The 24,301-nt window shown below is 39.9% G+C and overlaps 1 long non-coding RNA gene across 1 annotated transcript; it reads right to left on the reverse strand.

Moving 5' to 3' along the window:
- Nucleotides 1–7,142: 7,142 nt before the first annotated feature.
- Nucleotides 7,143–20,492, reverse strand: LOC140505424 (uncharacterized). Its single transcript, XR_011967492.1, has 4 exons — nucleotides 19,709–20,492; nucleotides 14,606–14,725; nucleotides 11,812–12,361; nucleotides 7,143–9,073 (listed from the first exon to the last, which is right to left on the reverse strand). It is a non-coding gene; the product is annotated as an uncharacterized lncRNA (long non-coding RNA).
- Between the last annotated feature and the right edge of the window lie 3,809 nt (nucleotides 20,493–24,301).

Here is a 24,301-nt window from a genome sequence, read left to right on the forward strand (position 1 = left end):
GATATTAATTCAAGTCCTCATTCTAGTGTTTTTAGCCATACTTTTAACTGCCAGTGATTAGTAGCCCAGCTTTATTTTAACCAATTGACATGTTAGCTTCTATAAAGGGATATTTACTCTGAGGATATAACAAGAGTAGACATAGAAACATTTCCTCCCAGCGCATGGGAGCCACTTTCCCCTATACTATCTCAGGCTATAAGACTGACTCAGATTCAACACAGTTTATATATCATATTTACTTAATTCCAAATGCAGCATGACTAATATATAAATGAATCCAAATCTCTGCTATTGATAAGTTAGGTCAAGCAAGTTACTGGAGACCTTGCATCTTTCCATCTGATATATGGCAAGTTCTATCTTGGGCTCCAGTTTCTATACTTTGGTGGCTTGGTCTTTTGTAATGTTAAAATAGGAAGATCTTCCCTGCCCATTAATAGGCCTAACAAATGGAAACTGTGATCATATGGAACCTGTGGTCAGATGGAGCCTGGGTCCCTTGGAACTCAGACTGGGAGGAGCTTGCCCAAGCAGAGCAGAGAGAAATCAGCTATGAGTGGGAGCAGTTGGCTCAAAGAGCAGAGGGAAAGAAGCAATCTGTGAGTGGGCAGAGGGAAGAATTTGTCTAGGGGAACTTATTTTTGTGGGGAGGTCTGACAGAAAAAAGGTTTAAGATGTTAGTCCTCGAATGGATAGGAAAAGGGGCGGAGCCAAGATGGCGGAGTAGAAAGACGCACATACACATAGCTCTGAACCCACAACCCATAGAATGGCTACAGGGAAGTAACTCACGGCGAATTCCGCACCCAGAGGCCACGGAACATTGGAGCGAGGGAGATTTCTGTTCCAGAGAGACCTGCAAACCTCTTGCGGGGGGGTCCTTCACGCTGCGGACTGGGCGCCGGGACTGGGAGCTGAGTGCAGCCCTGCCGCGGCCGCGGCACCGAGAGGAAAAGATCCGAGCAGGCTTCACAGACAGGATCTCCAGCGGCCACGCGGGTCCCTCCACCCACAGAGGGATCTGCAAACCTCTCGCAAAAGGTCCGTCGCGCTGCAGACGCAAAGCCCAGCCCAGACCTGCTGCGGCCACGGCTGCGGCACCGAGAGAAACAGATCCGAGCAGGCTTCAGGGACGGGATCTCCAGCGGCCGTACAAGTCCCTCCACCCACAGGTGACAGGGGTGGGTGAGAGAGTCTCTTTGGCGGGTCGAGAGGGGAGTGGGGTGCCCCCATAATTCAGGCCCCCCCCGGGAGGTAGAAGCTGAGAGGCGGCTGCAGACAGGAGCTCCCCAAGCGGGCGGGAGCCTGAATCCATTGCAGAAGGTCTGTGCATAAACCCCCTGAGGGAACTGAGCCTGAGAGGTGGCCCTGCCCCGACCTCAGCACCAGAACATAATCTCATACTGAATAGCAGCCCTGCCCCCGCCAAAAGCCCTGAGGCTGGAAGCAGCATTTGAATCTCAGACCACAAACATGGGCTGGGAGGATCAGGAGGTGAGGTGGGTGTGAGGAAAATATTCAGAGGTCAAGTCACTGGCTGGGAAAATGCCCAGAAAAGGGAAAAGAAATAAGACTATAGAAGGTTACTTTCTTGGCGAACAGGCATTTCCTCCCTTCCTTTCTGATGAGGAAGAACAATGCTTACCATCAGGCAAAGACACAGAAATCAAGGCTTCTGTGTCCCAGCCCACCCAATGGGCTCAGGCCATGGAAGAGCTCAAAAAGAATTTTGAAAATCAAGTTAGAGAGGTAGAGGAAAAGCTGGGAAGAGAAATGAGAGACATGAAGTCAAAGCATGAACAGCAGATCAGCTCCCTGCTAAGGGAGACCCAAAAAAATGTTGAAGAAATTAACACCTTGAAAACTAGCCTAACTCAATTGGCAAAAGAGGTTCAAAAAGCCAATGAGGAGAAGAATGCTTTCAAAAGCAGAATTAGCCAAATGGAAAAGGAGATTCAAAAGCTCACTGAAGAAAATAGTTCTTTCAAAATTAGAATGGCACAGATGGAGGCTAATGACTTTATGCAAAACCAAGAAATCACAGAACAAAGAGAGAAGAATGGAAAAATGGAAGATAATGTGAAATATCTCATTGGAAAAACAACAGACCTGGAAAATAGATCCAGGAGAGACAATTTAAAAATTATGGGACTACCTGAAAGCCATGATCAAAAGAAGAGCCTAGACATCATCTTTCATGAAATTATCAAGGAAAACTGCCCTGAGATTCTAGAACCAGAGGGCAAAATAAATATTCAAGGAATCCACAGAACACCGCCTGAAAGAGATCCAAAAAGAGAAACTCCTAGGAACATTGTGGCCAAATTCCAGAGTTCCCAGGTCAAGGAGAAAATACTGCAGGCAGCTAGAAAGAAACAATTCAAGTATTGTGGAAATACAATCAGGATAACACAAGATCTAGCAGCCTCTACATTAAGGGATCGAAGGGCATGGAACAGTATATTCCAGAAGTCAAAGGAACTAGGACTAAAACCAAGAATCACCTACCCAGCAAAACTGACTATAATACTTCAGGGGAAAAAATGGTCTTTCAATGAAATAGAGGATTTTCAAGTATTCTTGATGAAAAGACCAGAGCTGAAAAGAAAATTTGACTTTCAAACACAAGAATGAAGAGAACCATGAAAAGGTGAACAGCAAAGTGAAGTCATAAGGGACTTACTAAAGTTGAACTGTTTACATTCCTACATGGAAAGACAATATTTGTAACTCTTGAAACATTTCAGTATCTGGGTACTGGGTGGGATTACACATGCACACACGCTCACATACATAGAGACAGAGTGCACAGAGTGAATTGAATAGGATGGGATCATATCTTTAAAACAAAATGAAATCAAGCAGTGAGAGAGAAATATATTGGGAAGAGAAAGGGAGAAATTGAATGGGGCAAATTATCTCTCATAAAAGAGGCAATCTAAAGACTCATTAGTGGAGGGATAAAGAGGGGAGGTGAGAGAAAAACATGAAGTCTACTCTCATCACATTCCACTAAAGAAAAGAATAAAGTGCACACTCATTTTGGTAGGAAAACCTATCTCACAATACAGGAAAGTGGGGGATAAAGGGACAAGCAGGGTCGGGGGGATGATAGAAGGGAGGGCATGGGGAGGAGAGTGCAATTCGAGGTCGACACTCATGGGGAGGGATAGGATCAAAAGAGAATAGAAGTAATGGGGGACAGGATAGGATGGAGGGAAATATAGTTAGTCCTATACAACACAACTATTATGGAAGTCATTTGCAAAACTACACAGATATGGCCTATATTGAATTGCTTGCCTTCCAAAGGGAAGGGGTGGGGAGGGAGGGAGGAAGACAAGTTGGAACTCAAAGTGTTAGGATCAACTGTCGAGTAATGTTCGTGCCACTAGGAAATAAGAAAAACAGGTAAAGGGGTATAGAAAGCTATCTGCCCCTACAGGACAAAAGAGAAGATGGAGACAAGGGCAGAGAGGGATGATAGAAGAGAGAGCAGATTGGTCATAGGGGCAATTAGAATGCTTGGTGTTTGGGGGGGGAGGGGATAAAAGGGGAGAAAATTTGTAACCCAAAATTTTGTGAAAATGAATGTTAAAAGTTAAATAAATAAATTTAATAAAAAAAAAAAAATAAGATGTTAGTCCTCCCTGGATTAGTGATAACTACCCTGTTAAATCTTACCTCCTGATATTCTAATGATGTCCCAAATAAATATTTTGATTTTGCCTTTGAGGAAAAGAGTTTATTATATTGTGTGAATTTACCCTAGAAATATGCGTGTATATTCATAGAAGCTTCTATGGGTATCACATTGGTGTTGCAACTTTCAAAACACAAAAGCCCATCGATATCTCTAGTACCTTCTACCTTAAACTGGAAAGAAAAAAGCACATGCTGATCTTGGATGGAGGAGGATCTGAAGCCTCTTTCCTTATATCATTATTTCCTATTTACATATATTATTATTTCTCCTTCAAATATTAGGTAGATAGGAAAAGCCAACTGACAGAGTCTCCTTTTGAATGTACCCTGGTTTTAGTTCAATGGTCAATCGAAAAGATTCCTTTTTCACCACATGGCTTATCTGCTGGGACCACTTATGAAATAACTGCACATGCTCCAAAGTTTATTCATTTATTTTTTTTTTTTTTTTTGGAGTTTTATTTATTTTTAATGGAGTAGTAAGACTTCAGCAGTAAGTTTTCTATTCATATTCTCAAAATAAGTGCATAATTCTTTTTTTTTTTTTTTTTTTTTTTAATATTTTTTTATTTTTTTAATGTTTAACAATCACTGCCATACAATTGTGATTTTATCCCTCCCCACCCACCCCCCACTACCTCCCTCCCTCCCCACGACTGCATACAATTCTGTATAGATTCTACATATACTTTCCTATTGAGTATATTTTCACTATAGTCATGCTATGTAGTCAGACTAAGATAAATGAAAGAATCCGTATAACAAATCAGAACATGATACACAAACAGATACACATACACAAACATGATCTGCTACATTATGTGAGTGACTTCCATATTTCTCTCTCTGAGTGTGGAAGGCATTTTGCCTTGAGGTCCACCATTGGGATTTTTTTTTTTTTTTCAGAAGTTCTTGTGTTATTACAAAAATCTAAGTCTACCAGAAAAAGCTCTCACACACTGTGGTTGTTGCTGTGCATAAAGTTCTCCTGGTTCTGCTCCTTTCACTCAGCATCAGGTCATATAAGTCCTTCCAGGCCTCTCTGAAGTCTTCTTGTTCATCATTTCTTATGGCACAATAGTACTCCATTACATTCATATACCATAATTTATTCAGCCATTCCCCAATTGATGGACATCCCCTTGACTTCCAGTTTTTGGCAACTACATAGAGTGCTGCTATAAATATTTTTGTACATGTGGGACCCTTTCCCATTTTTATGATCTCTTGGGGATATAGTCCTAGTAGCGATATTGCTGGGTCAAAGGGTATGCACATTTTTGTAGCCCTTTGGGCATAGTTCCAAATTGCTCTCCAGAATGGTTGGATGCGCTCACAGCTCCACCAACAATGAATTAGTGTTCCAACTCTCCCACATCCTCTCCAGCATTTATCATTTTCTTGTTCTGTCATGTTTGCCAATAGTTTATTCATTTATTATACTCAGTATTTAGCTGAGTACTCTGGGCATGCTCATGAGGATTGGGCTCATTGACTGGTCTCCTGTTATACTAAAATTTGGCACTGAGATCTGAATATGGGACTCTAGATGTGAGCTCACTAAGAGAGAAGGCAATGATAATATCATTTTCTTTAGTTCTAGACACTATATTTCAATTAATATACTCTAAAATGGCATCAATTTTTGACTGCTACACTACATAGATGACTTGCATTGAGATTGTAGATCACTGGATCCCCTGGTATTTTTCTTATTGACTGCCATCCAGGCATTCCCCCTGCCCATCCTATATTTGTGCAATTAATTATTTTATCTCAAATATAGGACTGTACATTTATCTTTATTAAATTCCATGTACATTTGTCCCATTGTTCCACATGTCATAGGAGGCAGAAAGGGAGGGTTATTTGGTACCAGTGCATCCTTCCAACATATTAGGTATTCCTCTGAAATTCAGGCCATCTGAAAATTAGATAAGTAAGCCACCTATATCTTATCCAAATCATTGATTTAGTTATATATGGGAATGCTTCAGTTATCAGAGTTCATATTTTCCCACCCTTATGGATAGGGACTGAGCTTGTGATATTTTTGGGGACTGAGAATGCCTAGATGAGGAAATCTCTTCCTATCAAGGGAGGCACATACCTTCTATGCAAGTTCTAGTCTTGAAGAGTTGCGAGGGCACTGAGACGTAGTGACCAGTATTTGTCCAAAGCAATACCTGAGCTCAGGTCTTGTTGCTGAGGCTGCCTCTCTAGCCATTAAACTACACTGTTTATTTCATTCTCATGTCAATACTGAGCTCAATTCAGATATTTATAATTCATAACTTAAAAATTGCAATTTGGTTTCCCCTTCTCTCCAAGATTTTAAGTCATTTTGAATTATTCCATCTGTACAATTGCTTCTCCCATCCTCTAACAACTGAAGACTGTTTGGCTGACGATGCCTTTGGCCATGACAATTAATTGGTGAGCAGCCATTAGCAGACAAATTTATCATATACATTAGCTGGCTGCCTTGAATGGAAGGTTATTGAAATAATGACGAGAAGCATCAAAATCATGAATAAAATATGTGGAAGCAGAAATGTGAGTTATGAAGTTCTTTTATCAAGTCCACAGACTAAATTTGCTCTCCAAGATGGAGCCTGCACCTTTGGTGACATAGATGAATGATGATGCTGATTAAAAAGGAGTGAAGGGAAGATTAACACCTTAGCATGGATTCAGTTGGTGTCATTATCAGTAACATCCAAATAAAATGTGTTAATTTCCCCCCACTTTCTCAGAGGCAGCTGTGAAATTGCAGGTGTCTCTGTAGAAGATAAGACAAAAGTGGAGATAAAAGCTGATTATAGTAAGAACTGAAAAGAACAGGGGCAAATTATAAGATAGAATCTTTTGGTGAAAAGCAAGCCTCTTTTAAAGTAGGAAGAGCTTCTTTGTTTTGTTGGAAGGAGCAAGGCACTTGGAGACAAGAGGTTGTTTGCAGTGACCGTATCTTTTCGGAGGAAAAAAACGACACACCGTAGAAAAATCAAAAGACTCTGTCTACCAATGGTGAATATTCCCTCAAACAGGGAGGATTTAATGTGAGAAGACTGCAAGCACCATTCCCACAAAATGATGTCATACAAGGTACCATATGACACTATGCACTCTGCCTGTTTAAGGAAAAAGCTGTTAAGATCAGAAGGAGAGCACCTATGGCTGTGAAATAATCTTGGTCACTGGAGGACGCTAAGACCACCAAGATTGTTCTTTGACTTCACTATGTTGAGCCCAACCACAAGACTAAGTGAACCCTGATCCTCTGGACTTCAAGGAAACAAGGAAAGACAAAGTGATTTGGTTTTAACCACTATTATTTTTGTTTCATGGTGAAAATAATTAAAAATGTTAACTATATAAGAAAAATAATGCTGACAGCAGTCTAAAATTTACCATATGGGTTAAGGCTGCTGAAATGAATGATCAAAGTGGACCTCATTTTAAGAAGAAGTGTGTTTCTATAAATGTGGGTCAAATCTTTCAACTGAGTTGTAAGTGCTTTAGGTAAGCTGGTTATTTCATAAAGGACACTTATGGAGGATTCCATTGTCTTGTGAAGAATCATTTTGGAAAGCTCCTGCTTACCTGAAATTTTTAATGTGTATTTTTGCTCATGGCAAATATCTTATTGATTCACAGTAGGTGTAAGTAAATATTTATTTTTATTGACATGTGGGTTAGTTTTTTTATACAAACTGTTTAACAAAATAACTTGCTAAGGAAATTGATAACATAAATAAGAGGAGAATATTCATTTTTGTAGCACCTGAGGACACCTCTAACTTGTAAGGCAGTTGTTCCAGAGAAGACTCTTCAGTTTCAAGGCACTCTGTGGTTCTGCACATTCTTGAAATTACATCTAAGGGGTCCCCAGCAATATGTTAATCTTAAACAGTCAACCAGAGGACACAATTAAAAACAAAGGCATTAATGAAATGACACAGTAAGAAAAATAACAACAAAACATTTTCCCCTTGCACTTGGGGCATGCTCTTCCACAACTTCATGTGTCATCTGTAGAAACAGTGAGCACATACAAGGCATGTAGGAGGAGGTACATACATGGGAACATGTATGACCAGAACATACATGTAGAAGGACACGTATAATGTTGACATATGTAGCCTGGGCACACACGTGGGGCAGTGTGACAGAAACATCATGACTAGGGGACACTCAAAGAGAGGCACATGCATTGGGAACAAATGTGGCCAGGGAGGACTTATGTATGGCATATGCACACCTCCAATGGTGGAGGAAGAAGGACGTACCACACTTCTCATCGATTGCTGTCCCAGGAGACCAGTAGCTTCCACTGGACCCTGCTCAGCCAGATGTATGGTTTCTGTTGGACACACATTCTTTACCAGATACTTTTCTCTGCTTTCTGCTTCCCACCTCAGTTGATGTCTTTGGCATAGCATTAAATTGATCTTCCTCATGAGAAGAGTGGAGTCTTGCTGTGCTTTTCATTTTAGTTCAAAGTCAGAGGATTTTTATAGAACTTCAGAGTAGGACTGACAAAAGTCCTTCCAGATTGATCTCTTTGTTCCTTTGCAAAGTCTTGGCAAGAAAGTCTTTTTCACTTCTAATTGGAGATGTTTTTGCCCTAGACTCAAAGCTCCTTCTAGCAGGATCCTCCCACTCAACAAATGGACTCAGATTGAACTTCCTGATCCCTGGGCTGGGTTATCCATGGGTGATTTCACTTCAGTTTGGGGTGAGCTTTCTGTGTGTATCCCAATTTTGATCTCTGAAGGCTCTGCTTAACCTGGTCATTATCCCCATAAGAGTTACTCATCTGATAGCTGTTAAACAGCTTTGGAGTTCAAATTCCCTAGGTCTTTCCAACTCTAAATTCACTCTCCCATGTAGAGGAGTGGATTGCAGAAAGACATAGAGACAAAGCTAAACCCAGAGAATAAGGTCTGCTTTGCAACTCCTGGCCTTTTAAATCTAGATTTAGTCAGAAAACTCTGAAAGGACTTTATTTTGTTTTGTCAGTTAGTACTGGGTGCATGATTTCTTTGGTATAGTGAACTCCTGATGAAGAAACTGTGACATTGGCCTCACTGCTTCTTGTCTTCAACACTCCATTTCCTGATTCCAAGGGTTTGTCCTCCGTATTTGGAATTCTCTCTCCACCTCTTCCTCCTGACTTCTTTACCTGTCAGCTCAAATCCCATCTTTTGCAGAAGGCCTTCTCTCTGAAATAACCTTTCATTTACACTGTATGTATCTTGTAAGGACATCATTATTTGTATATTGTCTTCTCTATCGGAGTGTGAACTCACTGAAGGCAGAGATTGTGTTTTTGCCTCTGTTTCCCCAGTGTTTAGCATAGTGCCTGTAAGTGATTAATAAAGGGTCATTGATTGACTGACCACACCAATACAAATCTGCATTTCTTTTGCACTTTGTTTTTAATGGAAGATATGTATATATATATATATATAAATTTAATATATTGCATATATAGACAGAATTCTGTTTCAGAGGTTTAGCTAGAAAGTTATAGATATACACATATACATATATGTATATATGTATGTATGTATGTCTGGTATATGTATACCAGATCTGTGATTTCATTGTGAATTACTCTCTCTACAATGCAGATAAATACCTTCTTTACAACTTATCATCTTAGAGAATAGCGTGAAGGCAGTGAGATATTAAAAAGCCTTTTCTATCTGGCCAAGGTCACTTAGAAAGTATATTAGAAGCAGTATTCACATCCAAGTCTTCCTGAGTCTGAAGCCAATTCACTATCCAATATCTCTCTCTCTCTCTCTCTCTCTCTCTCTCTCTCTCCTTTTCTCCCTCTCTCTCTTTCCCTCCCTCTCTTCCCCCCCCCCACATATACACACACATCATTTAACTTCCTTTCTTTACTGCTTGCCAGTCAACCCTCTTATGTTAATTTGATTTCCCAAGAAAACTTTCCTACTGGTTGACAAATGAACTGACCAGGAGATGGAAATATTTTGATTCACTAAGCAATCATATTTCTCATTAGAGTAATGCTTCAAAGGGACTGTGATTTCTTTTCAGCCTAGGTACCCCCTCACTTATACTTTAGTTTAAGAGTCTAAGAGTTGCTTAGATTAGAAGAAAAAAGCAACAACAAAAGAAAACACTATCACTTAATGCCCTTAATGGTCAACTGTCTGGTAATTTAACATGACTGAATTTACCTAGGTCAATATTTGTATAACATATACACAGTCCTTTTCAGACCAATAACTGTCCATACATGATGCCTTTTCAAATTAGTAAGATGTGTCAGAGTTTAATATAAAGATCCCAGGGTCACATGGACATATTACCCTTCCTACTCAAAAATATTCGACGAGTCTCTAATGCCTCATCCTCACCCTCTTCAATTTGGTTCTTATTTTTCTTTTCGTCTTATTTTATTTAGATCATCCCCACTTCCTACATTCTACTTTTAGTCAAACTAACCTTCTATTTGTTACCCTGACATGACATTTGATCTCTTGTCTCCATGCCTTTGCAGGAATGGTCCCCCATGTCTTTGTTTTTCTTGATCTCATTCAAGGTGCCATGCCCTGGCTACTTCTTAAGCAGGCCTATTCAATGAATGGCCCTTTGCCTCACCCTAAGTGAGTACCTGCAAAGACTTTGGCCTAAACGGCCCAAGGTCTCCCAATGTATCCTGGACCATTTTCAGTCATCCTGAGGAATATCAGGTCACTGGATTCAGATGGCTCTGGAGGAGAAGTGAGGCTGGTGACCTGCACAGCCCTCCCTCACTCAAAACAAAGTCAAGTGCAAGTCATGTCATTATTTCTCTGATGGCATGGTCTTCTTCAGCAAAGAAAGACAAACACGATCCTGTGAGTAGATGCTGCTGGCTGAATGCTAGCTGGATACCTCACCTCCTCCTCTCCTGTCTGCCTCTCCCTCCCCTTCCTTCTCCTCTCCAAAGGAAGGTGAATTTGGTTGGCCAAAAGTTGCCCGGTTGACCTGGGTTTTGCTTCCTCCGTTCCCTTCCCTTCCCTTCCCTTCCCTTCCCTTCCCTTCCCTTCCCTTCCCTTCCCTTCCCTTCCCTTCCCTTCCCTTCCCTTCCCTTCCCTTCCCTTCCCTTCCCTTCCCTTCCCTTCCCCATCCCCTGTCCTCTCCCAAAATCTTAAACCTACTACACTCTGAAACTGGGACTCCATGGGGCCCCTGCCAAGGGCTTCTGGACCCCCCTAGCTTTAGAGTGATTATCAATAGTAGCTCTTGCTGTTTCCCACCCAGCCTGATGTCTTTCTTTTTCTTGGCCTCATTAAAGGGGCCATGCCCTTGCTACTTCTTAAACAGTTCTATTCAATGGATGGGCTTTGCCTCACCCTAAGTCAGTACACCCTAAGTGAGTTTCTACCTCCACTTCCTACTTATTAGTTTTACTATTACTATTCTTTTGTTATCATTTCTATTTGCTTACTTGTATACACATTATATCCTTCCAGAAGAAAAGAGGCTCCTTGACTTCAGGACCAATTTTTAAAAAAATTTCTAGCACTTAGTGAAGAACCTTGCCTATAAAAAGTATTTAATACGTGTTGTCTGAATTTGTTGAATTGAAAGAGTGAGCTGAATAATACTGGAGAGAATATTTGTGATGTAGTATACTGATCTCAGACTTAGGGGACCTAGCTTCCAATACTGATGCATCTCTGTATTATTATGAGCAAGATATTGTCTCAATTTTAATAATAATTTTAATAATAATAATATAAATAATAATAATTTTAATAATTTCAATAATAATGTTTAGTCAACAAATTATGAATTATTTTTTGTTGACTATTTCTGAGATTATAAACTGTGGACCTTGTAGTTATTCCATCAAAGTGTAGATTCACTGCTTTAAATAGCCAACTAGAGCAACTTTCTGTTTAAAGGGAAGGGAATAAGTATTTATCAAGTATTACTTATGTGCCAAGCTCTGTGCTAAGTGCTTTACAAGTACCATCTCCTTTGTTCCTCACAGCAACCCTGGGAGGTGGGTGCTGTTATTATCATCCCCATTTTGTAATTGAGGAATCTGAGGCAGATAGAGATTAAGTGACTTACCCAGGGTCACATAGCTAGTAAGTATCTTAGATGGCCTGTATAAAGTGCTCAGGGAGGACTAGCACCTCTGAGGTGAGGGCTACTGAACCCTTTTCAGGGCTGCTCATCCATCCTTGGGCTCTACCCAGTCTACTACTGGCACTCAGCTCTCATCTGTGACTCCAAGAAGCTATATAGCATATGCAGCAGCCATATCCTGGGAAATCATCTCAGCAGATGCTAAACCAGGTGGAGGGTAACTGACCGGTTTGGGAGATGTCTACCCCAAGCATGTGAAGACTTCTGTCAGCTGGGTGGGCAGATGAAAGCAATTTGTTCCAATGGCCACAAAGGCAGGCAAGCAGACGCTGTGGAGAGCTGAGAGCTTGGTCCGACATTGATGGCTGGACCATCACCAGTCATCCTGACTTGTGTCTTGCCACTGGATTTGATGGTTCTGGAAGAGAGTGAGGCTGATGACTTTGTGCAGCTCTTCCTCATTTAAATCCAATTCGTTCATGAGTCAAGACATCATTCCTTGATGCCATTGGTCTCTTTCAAAAACAAAGGGCTAAAGGGGAAAAAAGAATAAAGTAAAAAGTGAACATCAGAGAAGAAAAGAAAACATATAAGGAAGCAAAAATGGACAGCTCTGAACAATGCATGGTATATATTATATAGGCTTCCTTGAAATGAAAATTTATTGCTGTATTTTTTGAATCCTCTCAAGTTCTGCTATGCATATAACAATGCTTTTTTCCTTTTCTTATTTTGCATTTGTTTCAATATTTAAGTTTATAATATATTTCTTTTTCTTTTCTTATTGTGTTTTTAAGTTTTGGTGTTTGTTTAAAATAAATGAAACAAAAAGCAAAGGATAAAACCACAAGTATCTTAGACGAGATTTGAACTCAGGTCTTCCTAACTCCAGGCCCAGGACTCTATTCATTGTACCACCTAGCTACCTCTAATGAATACTTTTAAAAATACTGTTTAAGGCTACTTTTCAAATGCTAACACCCTTCCAGCTCTCAGCTTCTTTGGTTCTATGATTTTCTACTTATATGTGCAAAGAATACCTTTATTTGAACTTAAAGTCACCTGTGTTGAGACAATTTTTCTTCTGAGAACATGTGATTGTGTTAATTCCTTTGTTTCTATGGAGACATTCAGGTGTCAGCATGTACTCTTTCTTCAGTGCTGTACTTACATACAGAAGTTGTTGTAGTGTGTACCCTATAGACAAATAATTAGCAATATCTATGTATCTATTATCCATCATCTATCTACCTGCCTTTGTGTACATAAACATTATACATGCATATGTATATATAGGGCACATCTGGGTGGCTCAGTGGATAGAGTACTGGTCCTGAAGTCAGGAAGACTCATCTTCCTGAGTTCAAACCTGGCTTCACACACTTATTAGGTATGTGACCTTGGGCAAGTCACTTAACCCTGTTTGCATTAGTTCTTCAACTAATGAGCTGGAGAAGGAAATGGTAAACCACTCCAGTATCTTTGCCAAGAAAGCCCCAAATGCTGTCACAGACATGATGGAAATGACTAAACAACCACATGTTTGTGTGTTTGTCTACATTTATTAAAAAGTGGGGCAATGAGGAAGAAAAGGAAAAAGGGCCAAAAAAAAATGCAGAGACAATTAAGTGAGCCTGAGTGAACTTAGGTGACTATGTACCTGATAGGGAACACATCATGTTAGTACAAAGGAGGGGATGGCTTCTTTGTTCTATGTTTACAAGAACTACTCATGCTAATCATCTGAAGTCCCTTAGGGCTGTGGCTTTGGACAGTGCCTCCCACAGTCTCTGTCTTATTATTAGCCTCTTTAGATGCCAAATGAATCATGTTGGACTCTTCAGGAGGGAAAAATGCCACCTTTTAATCATCTTTCTTAAAGAAAGGTGCTAGCTGTGAGTCTATTAGCATGTGTGGAGAAAGATAATTAGAAAAAAAAAGGAGAGATTAAACAAAAAATTAATTTCAGAATGTTTAGTGTCTGCAGTGGAAGAAGCCTAAAGATGTTTGTTTCAGGTGGTTTCTTTTTAGGGGAAACTTGATTCCCTATGGAGGCTCAGAATTTCTGATGAGGACGAGAATGAACTCATTGCAAGTCTAGTCCAAGGAGGAGTTCCCTCATGTGTGAAACACGTCTGTTTGGTTTGCAAGGGTCAGGATGGCCTCATCCCAGGTATGAATGTAAATACACAAACTCAGAAGGATTTTACTAGCTATAGAATCAGAATCATTATTTTGCATTCAACAAATAAATCTCTTAGCAACAAAAACGTTTAATTGTGCAGTATAAATGAGTAGCCATGAGAAAACATGTGGGCTCCAAAGGTTGCTGAGAGAATCTGGAGTCTCCCCCTTAGTGGCATTGGACTAATTGGACTGAGTTTTAAGTGGACCTTTGTAACTATGCCAAAGAAACCATCAAATACTTTTATAAGAAGGGTGGGTCTTCTGTTTCCTATGTACTAATGGAGGTAGAAGGCAGGTGAGCATTGTTTAGTGATGCCTGTGGAATATAAGTGGACTATAGTCACTCCGCTCTGTTGTCTCATCAGCCACTTTGGTACATCATGGACTTCTCTTTATTTTCCGTGGCCAAGCACAGCATGGCTACAAAGTCAGGGACAACAGAGCTCTACATTTTGATTAGTTTTTTTTTCAAAAAGCAGATCTGAGAATTATTGATGTGTATTTATAGAACTGTTGTATGTTCCATAATCCAAAGAGTCTAAAAAAGTCTTATTTTGCCAAGGATTGAGATAGATTTAGGAATTCATACCTGGATCCTTGTAATTGTCTCCTCGTTAACATCACTGTTTCCAACTTCCTCATCTCTCCTTTAATTCATCATGAATTTTGGTTCTGTGGAGGTTTACTTCTCCCAGGGGAGAGGCATGTTCTAGTTGGGAGAAAATTGGGTGATGGAGTCAGAATTGGCTTTGCCTCCTAACAAACCACAGCTTCCTTGCCTTGGTTTTATCATCTGCAAAATGGAGATAATAATGCCTCCTGTGCCTACCTCACATGTTTCTTTGTTTTCACATCTCTTTGTACTTTCCAAATACACCTAACAATAAATTCTTATGTGTGTATCTCTTACCCTTCCCTACTAGGTGTAAGCTCCTTGAAGAAGGGGCATTATTTTCCTTATATTATTATTGTGCTTAGTGCCTATCACTTATTATATCATAGATGCTTCATAAATATTGATAGGGAATTAATAAATCCAATGAGTTAATGTATGTGAAGTCAATGTGAGGTATTGTTTTATATAGTAATGATGATTTTATTATTTCAATCCTTTTGGTCTTTTTCAACTCTTCACAACCCCATTTGGAGTTTTCTTTCATTTACAGATACCAGAGTGGTTTGCCACTTCCCCTCTCCAGCTCATCGGACAGATGAGGAAACTGAGGCAGGCAGGGTTAAGTGACTTGCCTAGGATCACACAGCCAGTAAGTGTGTGAGGCCAGTTTTGAGCTGAGGAAGTTTAGTCTTCCTGATTCCAAGCCCAACACTCCACCCACAGGGCCACCCAGCTGCCCTGGTAATGCTAATAGCTAGCATTTATGTAACACTTCAAGTTTTGCAAAAGCACTTTCTATATGTTATCTTATTTGATCCTCATAACCAGCTTGGTCTCTGCATGCAGATATGGTCCTCGGGCCCTCTTCCTTCCTCCATCTCAGAATGATTTTAATTGTGAGAAAACAGACTATTGCTGATTTGGTGGTTGGTTCAATAAGCATTAAGAAAATGATGGCCTGTGAATATACTTTTGGCATATGTTAGTATCCTCATGGCTAGCATTACATAGCAACTACTGTATGCCAGGCACTATACTAAGAGATATGCATAGATATTATCTCATTTGATCCTTGCACCAACCTTGAGAGATAAGTTCTGTTATTATCCCCATTTTACAGATGAGGAAACCAGGGCAAATTGAGGTTCATTGACTTGTCCACAATTACACAACCAGTAAGTATCTAAGACCAAACTGAAAATTAGGCTTTTTTGATTCTAGGCCCAGAATTCTGTGTACTATGCTACCTACCTCATATATATTATTAAAGTTCAGGATTCCAACCCACGAGGCCCATTTCTAGCATCTCTACTTAATTTTGTATCTTCTTTGAGACTTTTGCCTGCTTTGGTGCTTGAATATTTTTATGGAGCTGAAATGTTTCTCAGCTTCTCCAAATCACTTGTTAGATAGTTTAGCAACCTTCAGTACTAGAAACTTTTGCCATCCATCTAACTTACATCTCTCCTGCTAGAGTAAAAGACCGTTTATTTATTCTTCAGGTAAGATGAGGAGCCATAAACTGCCACTTTCTTATTTCTAACACAAAGGGGTTGGGTTAGCTCCTGGTCTCTTTCAACTCTACATAATACATGCTTTTCTGTCTCCATTCAGGGTTGTTTTCAGGAAAGTTTTTGGCAAACCTTAAAACCCTAAGTAAATGCAAGCTATTATCATTATATCTGTTAGTCTTCATTGTAGCTTTATATACTTGCAGCTTACTGAGTCACCCCATGGCCATCTCTTCTCCAAGCAAAATAATCTTAAGTCTCTTTCACTCTTCTCTATGGCTCTCATCTGAGAACCTTTTTATGATAATCATTCCTCTTAGGCTTTTAGCACTTAGGAATCATCGCCTTGCATGGTTATATAACTGCCTTATGTGCCTTAGTCTTGACATTACAGAGAGGCAGAGTGATATGATGGACAGGGTATTGGCATGGAGCAAGCATAACTTGGGTTAAAATCTTCCCTTTCATTTATGATTATGGCTTCTCCATCTTTAATGGCTATAAAAGTACCTACTTCACAGGATGGTTGTGAGTTTTAAATGAGGTCATAGGTACATTGAGTCAGAGATGGAAGAGACCTTAGTGTCAATCAAGTTCAATTGTCTCATTTTGCAGATGAGGAAACTGAGGTTCAGGAAAGTTAAGTGACAGCTAATAAGTATCTGAGATGGGAACTGAGCCTGTGTTCTCAATCTAGTCTGACGCTCTAACCATTATACCAAGGTAGTGTATGTAAAACACTTTGCAAACCTGAAAACGCTATGGAAATATCAGCTATCATCATCATCATCACCACCAAGTAGAGGCTGTATGGTACAGTACAAAGAGCACTAGCTCCGAAGTTAGAAGCGCTGGATTCATCATCTCTCCTCTCCTGGTTTCTCCCTCTGGGAGCCTAGCCTGAACAAAAAATTCCTTTGACTTCCATTGGCCTGAATTTCCTCATTTATATAATAATGGGATTGGACACGATGGCCTCTAAGGCTCTTCCAGTTTTAGATCAGTGAGCTATAAGAGGGTAATATCTTTGGGATCAAAATCAGAACTTTACTTTTTTGGGAGATCTCCCATAGCAGCTAGGGGCAGTTAGGTGGCACAGTGGATAGAGAACTGGGCCTGGAATCAGGAAGACTGAGTTAAAATTCAGCCTCAGACATTTACTAGCTGTGTGACCCTGGGCAAGTCACAGGTAAACCCTATTTACCTCAGTTTCCTTATCTGTCAAATAAGCTGAAGAAGGAAATGGCAAGCCACTCCAATATCTTTGACAGGGAAATCCCAAATGGAGTCAAAGAGAATCAGACACGACTGAAAAAGGATGAACAAAAACAAAGAACAAAACCTACAGCATGATACCTCATATATACTCTGTTCTCAGTCAATATATGCTGATTTATTATTTGGTTCCTGCTTCTTTTATTTAAGAAGCATTTGGTAAGGGCCTGTGAGGCTATAGCTGATACTTGGTGAGGTGCTGAGTATGCAAAAACAAAAAGGATGTGTCTCTGCTTCAAGGAGTTTGCATTCTATTGGGAAAGAGGCAACATACGCAAAGATAAGAGTGTTAATCTCATTCTCCCTATGATCGCAGATTTTTCCCACTCCTCTAATACCAAGGAGCATGCATATTCAACGGCACTCTATGAAAAGTCCACTTGGATCTGAGTAGAATGGGAGGGTTATTCAGGAAAAAATAATTGCTAAATGCTTGGTGAAATGTGCAACATAGTCTAAGTTTGTGTTTTGCTAGAAATGAACACTTAAGGCCTGACTTTTTATCAGAGAGGGGATTGTCCAATCTGGGAACCATGTCTGGTGATACAGATCAATCATTCCTCTGTAACTTACTAGTTTTAGATAGCTGCACCAGGCATTGTATAGTTAAGTGACTTGTTCATATGCACACAGGTGATTGATATACATAGGCAACACTTGAACACAAGTATTTTTCCTAATAGGCAGCTAGATGGTGCACTGGCTAGAGTACTTGGCCTGAAGTCAGGAAGACTCATGTTTCTGAGATCAAATTCAGCTTCAGGCACTTACTAGCTGTGTGACTCTGGGAAAGTCACTTAACCCTATTTGCCTCAGTCTCCTCATCTGTCAAATGAGCCAGAGAAGGAAATGGCAACCAGTCCAGTATCTTTGCCAAGAAAACCCCAAAAGAGGTCATGAAGAGTTGGAAATGACTGAACACGAACATTTTTTCTAATGTCAACCTTCTGTCCAGCATGCTAAGTGCGGATCCTTTTTGTTTTCTGCTTAGGCCACAGCTATCTAAACATGGCAATGAAAGCTCGTCATGTCCCCCTGGGCCACTCATCGGCTATTTGCCCCTTTCATGACCACAGATGAACTAATTCCACAAATGGATCAATAAAGAACAAAGTACTCGGGGATCAAGAGTTACTACTGACCAGATAACAAATGAACACATGAGAAGGTAAAATCATGATTTGAGAGGTGAAAAAAGTCATGTGTGAGTACCTGGGAACTGAAATCCTCTTCGACTTATTTCATAAAAGTAAATACCTCTCTTAAGAAATGACAGGCGGCATCTAGGATGGTATTTTTTTTTCCCTGAGTAGCAGCAAATTGTATTTTAGGAGAATCTGCCAAGAGGAAGGAATAAATAGAGGAAGACTTTTCCCATTGCCTATTTTTTCGGAGGAAATCTTATTTTTGAAGTATTTCCTCTCCAACTGCTGGCTTTCTAAAAATCAGTCAGTGGTAATAACCTAAGATGTGACCTTTCTTTCCAGTTTAAAATTTATAAAATAATTAGGTTATGGTTCCTGATGTTGATATTTGCTTTACGGTAATTCATAGCTGATACTTTAATTGAATTTTCATGTGTCTGAAGCAGATGCTAGAAGCCAACTCCCACACCAGTGCGGAAATGTTAGTCATGCAAATTTAAAATAAAGCATCTCCTTATTGTTCATTCCCACATTTATCTACATTTCCTGTTCCAGCTGATTTAACAATCGACTCATTTAATTACCCACATTGACACCAGTCATAGGATTTATGAATTTAATTAGGAGTGGTCTGTAATAGAGAAATCCACAAAAAGTTCAAACCCTGGGTCTAAGAAAAATATTTGGATAGACTTATTGTTTTCTATCAGCAATGGGCAGAGAATAAAATTAATATTGGTCCTCATTATCCGAAGAGTTCTTGAAATTTTGCGTTTTGTACTCCAAGAAAAATATTGTATAACTCTCTTGATTAATGTCACAGCATGCTGTATGTATTTTTGGTTCAGTGACTTACATCTTTTTGAAAACAGACACATGCATCATGAGGTGCAAAAAATAACAGATCCCTGAGCTCCATTACAACAAGCAAAATGTGGGGGATTCACAGTTATTATAGACAAACTTATAAATAATGGAACAGATTTAATCACGTTGACCTTGCTCAATCACGAGCCTCAGAAACTAACAAGGCTTCATTAAACTTTGCCTAATTGCCCTTTAATTACATAGAACTTTTTTTAATCCTGCCCAATCATGAGGCCATGAGTTCTATGCTGCAGGGTCCATTTTGTTCATTGACTTACCTTGTCTATCAGTATAATTCCCTTGGTCTTCATCCTTTCCTTGAGGGCAGTCACTTCTCTGGCTTCCTTCCTTCCCTTTGTGCGTGCCTCTCAGTAAAAACCAACACGTCTTCAGACAAGGGATAGTCCAAATTTCTTCTCCTAGGAATTTTGCAGCCCCAAGAGACTGCCCATGTGATATATTTGATTGAGTAGCATGCTTTCCTTCTTCCACCAAAAATAGAACATAGGGAAGTGTGATAGCGACTGCATTAAAATTATCTTTAATCCTTAGGCAGTTTCAGGAAGAATATTTTCTAATGTTGGTGAATGACATATTTTCTGAAACAGGAAATCTGGCTGGTATGAGGAGCCAACATTACTTACTATACAGGGTTTCTCTTTCCTTTTAAGTACTCCAAATGGAATTTCAGTTGAGAAAAGAATGTGACATTAAAGATGCTGTCTGAAGCTAGCACACACATTCTCTTATTGATGGATGAAATTGAATTGAGTTATATCTGCCTCAGCTCAAAACATGACAGCATTGGGTAAAGCCAGCAAAACCATTGCCTCCATCAGAAGTCAGAAATCTCCAGGACACTTAGTGGAGTTCCTGGGTACATGCTACCTGCTCAGGATATGCGGTGAAACTGAAAACCTTGCCAAGACTCAGAAAAACTGCAGTTTGTTGTTCCCTGAGCTCAACATACTCCCTGTGACTGGGGAAGAAGCAAGGGACACATTAGCATAAAAGATTGTTGCACAGAAACTAATGTTTGGTGTTTTTTATTCCCAGGGCTTTGGCAGGAGTGAAGAATGGACACGGATATATTGTTCCGTGCTCCCTATGGCTTTGCTGTGAGCCTGTCTTCCTTGGGGGAGGGGGGTGGCGTCTGGATGAATTGATAAGTGCCCAGAACCCCATGTTAGCTGCTGCAAGAATTATGGGAGTGAGGCTGCCATCAGTTGCCCATTTTACTACTGCCAGCTCCTAAGGTTTGTCTTGTAAATATTACAGGGTCTTATTCATTGCCACTGAGCAAATGCTTCTGGTTCGCTGAGAAATTCATCAATAAACAAATGGAAAACAAATCAGCTTAGCAATAAAGTTGAAAAATAATCATAGGTTTGTATGGGAAACCTACAAGGTGACTTTACAGTAAGAGTGGTAGCAAAATTGCCAGGATGTGACTGGAATTACAGTAACGGGTGGCAAGAACACAACTGTGCTGCAGAATGCCAAATCACAGGGCGAGGAGAACTGTGTAACAATGCATTTGGACTTACATAGCTGAGAAGGCTAAATGTGGCCTGTCATGTATTGTTTCATACAGTAGAAGAATTGGTGTGAATATCTTTGTATATTCTCATATCCGCTGTGGGTCTTTCTTGGGTTTTATATCATGTGGTACAACACATAGGTAAAACATTATATCTCCTTTAATTCATTCAGTCAATCATTTGAAACTCAAGTATTATCTCCTATAAACCCTTTCCAGATCTCTCTAGTTGCTTGTGTTTTCTCATCTAAATTGTCATTGTTCAGTTGTTTTAATTGTATTAATTTAATTGTTTTAATTGTGGGATCTTTGTGACCCTACTTGGAATTTTCTTGACGAAGATACTGGAGTGGTTTGCCATTTCCTTATCTATCTTATTTTACAGATGAGGAAATCGAAGTACACAAAGTTACGTGACTTGCCCAGGATCACACAGTGGAGGTCAGATTTGAACTCAGGAAGATGAGTCTTCCTGTCTTTAGGTTCAGCACTCTATCCACTGTGCCACCTAACTGACCCCACCAAAATTATCTTGTAATTACTTTATGTACATACAGATGGCATATGTTTATATACACACATATTTACTTATATGTAAATGTATTAGTTCCCAGGCTTGATGTAAACTGAGGTCATGAATTATTATTTTTTTTGGTCTTTGTATTCCTAACACCTAAGCTATATGTCAGGCACATAGTTGGTGCTTAATAAATACTTGTTAATTACTTGACTCAACAAGGATTTACATTATGTTCAGATAGCAGAGTGCTGTGTTAGGGTCTAGTTTAGGTAAGATAATTCCTGTCCTCAGATTATGATTTAATGTAAGCACAATCACAGAAAGAAGTCCTATACAATATCACTGGATAAGTCCCCTACAAAACAAAGTGCTATATAAATTCTGAGTGGGGCAAGACATTCCTGATGATGAAAATGGGGAAAGCTTTGTGAAGACGTTGGCAAACATAGCTAGTAATTGTGTCTTTACCCATGTTTAGGAGAAGCTTTGCTTGGAAACTTGAGAGGAAAGGTTGATTACTGTTGTGAATGAAATGAAAGACTAGCTCTATCCATGTTGCCTTTGGACAGATTTTATTATCAGTGGAGCAAGGATGAAAAAGGTAGTGAGAATAGTGGTAGATCTGGACTTGGGAGATCTGGGTTTGACTAACATCTCTAACATTCATTAGCTGTGTTACTATGAGGAAGTCCCTTTCACTCACTGGGCCTCAGTTTCCTCATTTATAAAATGGGGATAGTAAGGAATTATCAATATTTACACAGGATAGTTGTAAGGGAAGTGCTTTATATGTCTTAAATAAAACGTGATATAAATGAGAACTTATTTCGGTAATCAGTCTTTAAAGGATAAGTAGGAATTCTATGTCCAAAGGAGGAAAGGGTAGACTTTCCAGACAAAGGAACCAATTTGAACAAAGATAGTGTGTGTGTGTGTGTACATGTGTGTGTATGTGTGTGTGTACACTTGGAGCATGTTCAGGGACAACAGTGTGTGAAGTGAAAGGGTTAGGGCAGGGGTGAGAAACCTGCGGCATTGAGGCCACATGTGGCCCTCTAGGTCCTCAAATGTGGGCCTTTATCTGAAATAAATTTAGGGAGGTAGGGTGGCTTTAAAATTTTGAATGATAGGCAAAAGGAGAGTTGAACTTGACAGTAAAACAAAATGGAGACTCAGATTTTAGAACAGAGAAACAGCACAGATCTCTGTATAAAGTAGTTTAATCAGGGAGCAGTTTGATAGAAGGGAATTTGGAAGGGGAAGCAAATTAAGAGGAACTTACTAGTGAGCTGTAATGAGAGTTGTGAGCATAGTAGGTGTTCGAGTGATGCGGAAGAATAGAAAAGAGATCTTATGGAAGTGGAATGGCAAGGACTTGACTTCAGCGAAGTAGAGCATCAACAATACAGGATGTGCAGTTAGGAAGACCTGGGTTTGAAAGCCGAATGACCATGGACACATCACGTAATCTTTCTGAGTCTCAGCTTTCTTACCTGTAAAACGGGAGAAAAGTACCTACTGTGCTTTCCTCAGACGGCTGTTGCAAGATTCAGATGATAGGACATAAAGAAAGCGCTACGGGAATATCAGTTATTATTGTTATAATCACAGATGGCTAGAGTAATCCAAAGGACAATTTGGTGCTCTAGAGCATCCTCTAAAAAGTCTTGATTTTGTCAAAGGAAGTTGCAGAAAAAATTGTGAAGGAGGTGAAGTTTGTAATCCAATTCTTTAACTTTGTTGCTTATAAAAATACAAAAACAAAAAACCTGCTACCTTCGCCATCCCCAACTTTCCTCCTATGGACCTGTCCTCCCTGGCTCAGCTGGCACATAACAAGTAATCAATATATGTTAATTGAATGGAATTGCTCCCCTCCTCAGCACCCAGGTCTCTTGCTCGAGTGCGTCTTTGTCAATGACTAAATAAAAACTTTAAAATGTTGGAGGTGAGAGTGACATCCAATTCAATTCAATTCAACTCAATTCAGCACACATTATTCACTGTCTGCCATATAGAATGCTTTCTGCTGAGACCTCAGATTTCAGAGGCTCCAGTTTCAAGGAGCCTTTCAACTGGTTTTGGGGCAGAGACATGCACACAGGTAGCTTTTAATTTAGAATATGATTAAGTTCACAGGAAAAGGTAGAGAAGTACCAGAAGTTGGAGGAAGGAGGAATTTTCACGTGGGGGTGGGAAATCAGAGAAGGAGGCAGCATCTGACCCAAGACTTGAAGAAAAAGAGTATTTCATCAACACAGATAGGGAATGGAGTCTATCCCAGTCGTAGAGAGAGGACAGCTTGCATAAATACATGGAGAATGATAGGGGATGGTAAACCATCCAGTTTGGCTGGGACATACAGGAGGTAAAGGGATATAACATAGAAGCTGGAATGGTGGGTTGGAGTAATTTTATTAAGCCTTAATCACTGAATGGGCTCTGCCTCAGTCAAACTGAGATCTATTAAAGAACTGAGCTTGAAAAGGTCAAGGTCCCCCGCTGCATCCTGGACCATGTCCAGTTGTCCTGATCCATATCTGGCTACTGAACCTAGATGTCTCCAGAGGAGAAAGTGAGGCTGGTGACTTTGCACTCCCTCACTTAAAGCTGATTCACTTGCATGTCATGGCATCACTTCCCTGATGTCATGATCCTCTTTGAGAACGAAGGACAAATGATAACAACAATGAAAAATCTTGCATGCCAGATTGACTATTTTTTGTTTAATTTTATTTAGCTTGCAGGGGAGCCTCTGGAGTAGAAGAGTGATGTGAATCTATCTAGACATTAGGAAACTTAGTTTGGCAG

This window comes from Notamacropus eugenii, chromosome 5 (assembly GCF_028372415.1).
Source record: "Notamacropus eugenii isolate mMacEug1 chromosome 5, mMacEug1.pri_v2, whole genome shotgun sequence".
Lineage (NCBI taxonomy): Eukaryota > Metazoa > Chordata > Mammalia > Diprotodontia > Macropodidae > Notamacropus > Notamacropus eugenii.